Source organism: Marmota monax, unplaced genomic scaffold (assembly GCF_021218885.2).
Source record: "Marmota monax isolate L192 unplaced genomic scaffold, Marmota_monax_Labrador192_F-V1.1 WCK01_AAM20220418_F8-fsc00012, whole genome shotgun sequence".
Classification (NCBI taxonomy): Eukaryota; Metazoa; Chordata; class Mammalia; order Rodentia; family Sciuridae; genus Marmota; species Marmota monax.
The window spans coordinates 29,835,278-29,844,158 of record NW_026695227.1 but is presented as its reverse complement, the minus strand read 5'-3'; positions in this window follow the sequence as shown (position 1 = coordinate 29,844,158).

Here is an 8,881-nt window from a genome sequence, read left to right as displayed (position 1 = left end):
CTCATGGCCATCTGGTCATTATGGATCAGGGGCCTGTCACACTCCAGTAGGATCTCATCTTGTCTACTAAACCTGTAATGACTCTGTTTCCAAAGAAGGTCACATTCTGAGATACTAGAACTTATTAGAACTTCAACATGGTGTTTTTAGGGAATGCATTTCAACTCATCACACCAGACTATTAGTGGCATAAGAATCCAGATAGATTTATGAATAGGATTACTTTATAGGAGTCCATATTCTTCAAATGCATTTATCCTGCACCCATTGAAAATAATTTAGTTGAACTTCTTTCCTTTTAGGGAGGGTATTATTTTGAGATTTATTTCTCATTGTCATTCATTGTTGACTCTTATCAGTTTCATTTTCTTAAAAGCTTTAATATATAGTAAACAGCAAATAATATAGATTTTGACGTGTACATCCATGAAGCCCTACATTACCATTCCAAAAACTTTTTTGAATCCTTGTATAATCTCTTCTTCTGTTCCTCCTATTCTTCCTCTCAAGCAACCACTGATGTACTTTCTGTCACTATGAATTAGTTTGAATTTTCTAGAGTTTTATACAGATGGAATTATACATCATAAATTTTTTTTGTGTGCTTTCTTTCACTTAGCATAATTGTTTTGGGATCAATAAAACAATTATGTATCAATATTATATATCCATTGATCAATATTATATCAATAGTTTGTTCTTTTTTGTATTATTTTATATCTCATTTCTTTAAAAATGTTTTTTTTTAGCTGTAGATGGACACAACACCTTCATTTTGTTTTATTTATTTTTATGTGGTGCTGAGGATGGAACCCAGTGCCTCACATGTGCGAGGCAAGCACTCTACCACTGAGCCACAACCCCAGCCCCTCATTTTTTTTAATATATATTTTTTAGTTGTAGGTGGACACAATAGCTTTATTTTTTTCGTTGTTGTTTTATGTGGTACTGAAGATTGAACCCAATGCCTCACTCCTGCTAGGAGAGAGCTCTACCACTGAGCCACAATCTCAGCCCTTGCATCTCATTTTGTATCAAAGTTTGTTATTTTTTTTTATTACTGTGTAGCATTTCATTGTATGGTATTTCAGATGAACCTAATTCCAGTTGTAAGAACCAGCCACAAAGAACTGTGAGATCAAGAAATAGGCAGACTGGTCCAGAATTTCACAAAGTGCGATTTTTTGGGAGATTTATGGGTAGAAGAGTATCTTGTGTGGCAGCAAGCATGTGAATCCCCACACTCAAGGCAGGAGGAAGGGGGTGTTTGCCTACTAAGTGAGATGACGGTGGGCCTCAGCCAACCAGAATATACCGGGCCTTTCTCAAAAACTGTTAACATGTCCAGTGTCATTTAAGAAACAGTCTGGCATCAGTGGCTGGCACATCATGCATGGCTGACTATCCTGATGACTTTGTGCTCTAGGGCATGTGTCCCAGGGTCGCCTAAGGGCAATATGGTGGTTGTGACCAAGATGACTGTAGTTATGTCAAACTGGTTCACTACATTTGGATGTATCACAATTTGTTTATCCATTAATATGATGATGGACATTTGATTTTGGCTGTTGTAAATAAACTGTTATGAGCCAAGTGCAGTGGCATATGTCTATAATCTCGGCAGCTTGGGAGACAGAGGTAGGATTGCCAAGTTCAAAGGCAGTCTTAGCAATGTAGTGAGATTCTGTCTCTAAATAAAAAAATATAAAAAGGGCTGGGATGTGGCTTAGTGGCTCTGGGTTCAATCATTGGTATGGTCAGTTATTTTAGTGGGTATGTGGTGATATTTCATTGTGGTTTTAATTAACTTATATATAATGATTAGTGATGATTAGTGACGAATGATGTTGAACATCTTTTCATTAGATGCTTATTTGCCATCCATGGACCTTCTTTAGTGACATGTCTATTCAAAGCTCCCCTGTTCTTGGCCACAGTAGTCAGAGACAGAGTCTGTATCCCTGATGAATAAACTTTTCTTTTCCTCCCCTTGAGCTGTGAGGTTAGTATGGCTCAAATAAGGATTTCTAAAAATGCAAACAACATTTATTTATTGGGTTATTTGTTTTTTTTTCTTTTAGTGTTAAGTTTTTTTGAGCTTTTTATATATCCTGGAGATAAATGCTCTATCTGACGTGCGTGTGGTAAAGATTTTCTCCCATTCTGTAGGCACTCTCTTCATACTATTGATTGTTTCCTTTGCTGAGAAGAAGCTTTTTAGTTTGAATCCACCCCATTTATTGATTCGTGATTTTATTTCTTGCATTTTAGGAGTCTCATTAAGGAAGTCAGATCCTAAGCCAACATAATGAATATTTGGGTCTGTTTTTTCTTCTATTAGGCACAGGGTCTCTGGGATAATTCCTAGGTCCTCAATCCACTTTGAGTTGAATTTTGTGCAGGGTTAGAGATAGGGATTTAATTTCATTTTGCCGATATGGATTTTCAGTCTTTCTAGCACCATTTGTTGAAAAGGCTCTCTTTTCTCCAATGTATGTTTTTGATGTCTTTGTCTAGTATGAGATAACTGTATTTATGTGGGTTTGTCTTTGTGTCCTCTATTCTGTACCATTGGTCTATATGTCTTTTTGGTGCCAATACCATGTCATTTTTAAAAATATGTTTTTAGTTGTAGATGGACACAATATCTTTATTTTTATGGGGTGCTGAGGATCAAACTCAGTGTCTCACATGTGCAAGGCAGGCATTCTACCACTGCTCCAGAGCCCTAGCCCACCATGCCATTTTTATTACTATAGAGCCAATCAATAAATGAACTAAGGAACTGAGCAGACAACAAATATATTAAAAAATGTTCAATATCTCTAGCAATTAGAGAAATGCAAATCAAAACTACTCTTTTGATTTTTATCTCACTCCAGTCTGAATGGCAATTGTCAAGAAAAAGCAACAAGCTGGGTGTGGTGGCGTGAGTCTGTAATTGCAGCAGCTGAGACAGGAGGATCATGAGTTCAAAGCCAGCCTCAGCAAAAGTAGGCACTAAGCAACTCAGTGAGACCCTGTCTCTAGATAAAATACATAGGGCTGGGGAATGTAGCTTAGTGGTTGAGTGCCCCAAGTTCAATCCCCTGTGCCAAAAAAAAAAGAAAAGAAAAGAATATAAGCAACAACAAGTGTTGGAGGGGATGTGGGGAAAAAGGTACTCTCTTTCATTGCTGGTGGGACTGCAAATTGGTGCAAACACATGGAAAGCAGTATGTTTTCCTTAGATGGTACCATTATTTGATCCAGCCATCCCACTCCTTGGTCTATACAAAAGAATTTAAAATCAGCATACTACAATTATGCAGCCATATCAATATTTATAGCAATTCAATTCACAATAGCTAAACTGTGGAACCAACCTAGCTGCCCTTCAATAGATGAATGGATTAAAAATGGTATTATATATACAAAATGGAATATTACTTAGCCTTAAAGAAGAATGAAATTATGGCATTTGCAGGTAATGAATGGAGTTGGAGAATATCATGCTAAGCCATGTAACCCAAAACCCAAGGCCAGATGTTCTCTCTGATAAGTGGATGCTGATCCATAATGGGGAGGAGTGCAAGGTAAGAATGGAGAAACTTTGGATTGTGAAGAGGGGAGTGAGGGGAGCAGAGAGGATGTGGGGGTGGGAAAAATGGTGAAATGAGATGGACATCATTACCCTATGTACGTGTATGATTGCATGAATGGAATGGTGTGATTCTGCATCATGTACAACCAAATCAGAGAAATGAAAAGTTGTGCTCCATTTGTGAACAATGAGTCTAAATGTATTGTGCTGTCATGTGTAACTCATTAGAACAAATTAAAAAAATGCAAACAACAAACCCAATCACCTTTTTTTTAGAGAAAAGGAAGTTTATTGGTTTTGAATAAAGTGATATAGTACAAGGTTAAAGCATTAATTGTGTATAGAACAAGTTTTCAAGTCCAGAGAACTCTGCCTCTGCTGCTAGTTGCTCTCTTTCCTGGGACATCCTTTCCTGTAGGGTGAAAAGATATCTTGCCTTTCTTTCTTGTGCAGTCCCCTCCCCCACTACATGAATTACTATAGCTTTGTAGTAGGTTTTCACATCTGTTTTTGTTTGCACAGTCTCTGCTGATTTTTTTTTTTTGGTGAGGGGTATTGAATTCAGTGTCCTGTACAGGCGAGGCAAATGCTTTACCACTGAGCTATACCCCCAGTCTTAGCTGAGTTTTAAAGAATTGAAAAGAACAATCTTGTATTTCTAAGGGTGAATAAAGTCACTCTGCATCCAAAGCACTGTCAAAAGATATGCCCAGGTCTGGGATGCAGCTTAGAAGCAGAGTGCTTGCCTAGCACACGAAGAAGTATAGGGGGTTGGGGATGCTCCAAAGTATCTTATGGAAAAATTTAACTTTTATTTTATAAATACAGAATAAACACGTACAGAAAATACTGCTATACTCTCAACATTGGTGGTTTTACTTAGGGAGAGGAAAGGAGTTACATTAAATTTTGAATAAGGACCCAATTATATTAATACTGGTTGAATTATTCTGGGGAGGGATTTTAAATTCCCTTCTTTAAATTATAATGGGACAAAGGAGAGGCCCCCTTATCTAATTCTCCCCTTTGAGCAAATAACTACAAAAGACGGGCTCAGGAAACATTATAATGAAATGTAATGTGAATCCACCCAGGGAAGTACAGAATTTGCAGCCTCATTATAAAGAAACTTCTAGTCATCTAAGTGGCAGGGGAAGTAGGGTCTGTGGTTGTTCAACCCCAGGGCTGTAAATGCCCCAAGCATACTGTTTACTGATCCCAATGGAAGAACTTGGAAGACTCGATGGAGAGGTTTTGGGCATTTTATTACTTACTCACCCCTTGGTGGAAGCAGGCCTGGTAACATAGGGCTCCACCGTGCCTATCAGCAGTGGGAACATATGTAGGTTTCATGCCATCGTGAAGGTGGGTTTCTTCAGATGTTTTATGAGTACATTCGTTTACCTTATGACCAAGGTCACTCTGTTTAGATTCTCTCCAAAGATTAGAGATAAGGGGAGTGGCCAGCTTCCCCTAGCCCTTATCCCTGACCACATTATTTTAGAGACCTTATCTCACTGCAAGCTTCCCTAGGCACGGATTAATGTTTAACCCAACAGTGGTGGAGAGTAAAGAGGATCCCTCTGAAAAGTCAGAGGGATGGAGAAGAGACTTAAATCGTCCCCAAACCCAATGGCTGACAACAGCAGTTCTTTGTCTTACTCTTGTGTCTGGTGAATTGCTGTGGAGTGGAGTTGGGGGGAGAGTTTTTGGCAGGAGGATTTGGATTGGGATTGGGGTTGTGCCACATGCTTAATTCTGGAGTGTGGGGAGGTGGAGGGTGCAACTCTTTCCTTGGAACGATCTTTTCTACAACTGCAAGAGCACAAGAGGCTGGACAAACCATGAGAACATATATGAAAAAAAAACACAAAGAATTTTCCTAAAGTTTTTCCTTTTGTCCCATCTACTGACATTCCATTAACCAAAACAAGTCATGAGATCAAAGCTCATCCTTAGTGTGATGGGGATAATAGACCTTGTCTACTGCAGTGCTCTGGAAGATCACATGACAGAGGGAGAGGGTAAGGAATTGGGAATAATAACTTGTTCTACCACAGGAAGGAAAAGGAGTTTTGGGTAGTGCTGAGAGCTCCCTTACTGTATTTTGGAATGTGGAAGTGCAGAGAACTTTCTCTAGAAGAATTGTGGGAGAATTAACTCTAATATGAAGCCATGAAATACTAGTGGTGGAACACAAGACCTCTCTTTATTTCCTTTTCCTCTATTCCTTCCTTTTCCTACCTGGGAACCCTCCACTGAGACATAGGTATGGTGATGCCAAGTAGACAAATGAAAGAAGTTGAGCCAGAGGCCATAGCAGTGGCAGCACCAGCACCAGCACCAGCAGCAGGAATGATGATAATGGTTCAGAGTGGGCTACCTGGAAGGTGGCAGCTGTAGGAGCTGCGAGACAGTGTCAGTGCCAATGAGGAAATGAGACCTCAGTGTCCTGCCTTCTATAGCACGCAGGGCGTGTCAAAGGTAAAATAAGATCTAGTTTCCTAACTGGTTATGGTGATGCATGCTTATAGTCCCAACTCCTTGGGGAACACTTAAGTAGCCTGGGCAACAAAATGAGGCCAAGTATCAAAAATAGAAAAAAAAAAAAAAGAAGTTTCCTAAAGTGCTGTGTAAACTGTTAAAAGATAATGTTGCAGGAGGTTAAATGGGAAACTCTCTTCATTTTGGTTTCAACTGAGGCCTCAGATGACAGATACTACAGTCCAAAGTAAAATGCAAACTACAAATATTTACAAAAGTGATGGCAGGAACCTGATTTTGCATTCTTAGTTGATCTTCCATTAACCTATATAGAAGATGGTGGGGAGTCCAAGGAAAGGCGAGAGGAGGTAAAGATTCCTTGGACAGAGTTGATGTGCTTTCATTCCCTGTGGTGACCAGACAAGTTAAGGCACAGAGGCAAGAGAAGAACCTGCCCACAGAATAAATTTAAAGGGATGGTAGAACCCCAAAATACCATTTTATGGTTATATTCCATGAATCATATTGACTTAATGAAACATCTATACTATAGGAATGTGATTATGATTCACTTTATCAAGTTACTTGTTAATTACTGTGGCAGAAACTGCTCCTTGTTCACAAAAATCTACTCTATTTTTGCCATAGTAATGGTAGTAGAGTAGGGACATGTGGCTGCCTAGCTAGGGATATGTTGCTCAGTTTCTCTTGCAGCTAGGAATAGCATACGATTAAATTCTTACCTATAGAGTGCAACTGGAAGTGAAAAGAGCCTCTTCCAGGCCTGGGCCTTTAAGCATTGCATTGTATTTCTCTATGCTTGTTCCTCTTCCTGTAAACTGCAACACAAGGTGTCTTTGACCTGGCTTTGTCCATATAGATGAGGACAATATCCCAGGCCAGTGCTTCCCAAATTTTACCATGCATAAGGATCACGTAGAGAACTCATCATTAGAACTGATTAAAACAAGGAGCCAGTAGATCTGTAGTTGGCGAATAATTTGCATTTCTATAAGCTCCCAGGCGATGCTGCTGCTGCTGGCCCGATGACCACACTTTGAGTAGCAATTCTGTAGAGCATGGTGGAGATGAAAGATGGAAAGAACCTAGGTTTCTGGATGTGTTTGTGGAAAGAAGAAGCCCATCTACCCATCATGGATTTCTTTGTGAGAGATGAATAAATGCCTAGCACTGTAATTTTGGGGACTCCCTTAGTCATTTACCCTATCCAACATAATCATTTTGATATTCTGCCAATACTTGTCCCATCTCTAAACCAAATATTTCCCACAAATTTATTGTTTTACCTTGAACTCTCCTTTCTGGTGATGGAGAATAAGATTAGCCATTTTCTTTCTTTCTTTCTTTTCTTTTTTTTTTGTGGTGCTGGGAATGGAATCCATTGTGTATGTGAGGCAAGCACTCTACCAACTAAGCTGTATCCCCAGCCCTCTTTCTTTCTTTCTTTTTTTAGTATATTGAACATCTTTCTAATATAAAAATATGAGAAATCAATTTTGATTCATTGAAAGAGATGCCGAAAGATTCAAGATTAATATCCATTAGCAGCATATAAAACTGAGGAAAAGATCAGTGAATTATGCTTGTAGAATTCTGCCCTCATGGGAGATGGAAATGTCAAGTCCAAAGCCATCAATGGGAAAGATGAAGAAAGATGGACTCTCAGAGCATGGGTTTCTGGCTAGAAGCTGTTCCTTGCTCACTAGGTCAATTTTTTCTCCCATGTTAGAGTCTGTAAACAAGTCAAAATAACACCTGGCATTTTGCCAGGGGAATGTTAAAGTTCATAAACAAGTCTGGATGGTACCTGGCAAAATGCCAGAAGGAATGGTTTGAGAAGTAACAAAAGCAAGCCATTAAGTGTGGAGATTCCTGATTGGTTGACTGCTGTATCTAGTTTATGCTAATTAGATAAGCTGTGTGGAATGTATAAATACTGCTCCTGTCCTGCAATAAACGGCTTCCACTCCTGCTGTATCAATCTACACAAGTTATTCGTCACCCCCCAGTTATTTTGCTGCAGCCGGACTGCGGCACTCCCAGCCCTCTCAGGCTGATTCTCTAGGTTAATATGGTGGAGATCATCTTTGCTATAGTAGGGAAAGGAAGCGACAGGCTGAAACCAGGGGCAGTACTGAAAAGCTTCCTGAGTCACACTTGGCCTAGGTTTCTCCAGGGAAGATGGACAGAGGGAAGGGAGGTGCTGGCACCAATTGAGGGCTTGGCACAGGGCTCTGGAAAGTTCAGAGGAGCTGGAGGCCCAGGTGGCAGGACACTCCTGGATAGCAATGAACTCCTATGGCAAAGAGAATCTTCAATGCCCACACAAGGGACAGCAGTCCAACCCTATCATGCCTAAGGAGCTGGAGCCATATGGGGAATGACAAAGACTTGCCCCAACCTGTCTCCCCTATGGGACTGAGCCTCGTTAAGCCCATGGTGGCCATCCTAGTAGAGTGGGGGTTAGGGGAGCCCAGTGTTGGACCAGACACCATGGTAACAGACCCCATCTGGTTTCTGAGGTGAACTGGTTCATCTCCATCCCTCAAAGCTTTTGGACATGCACACTCTAAAGGAGGTCTTGCTGGCTGAGAACTTTGGAAAGACCCCTCTAGTGAGACTGGGCTGGGTAGGGGTGGGAAAAATATCTTTACGGGCTGATCTTGAACAGGGACTTTTGCATGTGAGGCAAATATGGTAATCATTATGCTATGGTGCCTGCTTCCCAGACATTTTCACTAAATAAATTTCGTAAGAGCTCGCATCATGAAAGCTAGGTTCCAGAAGGCCATA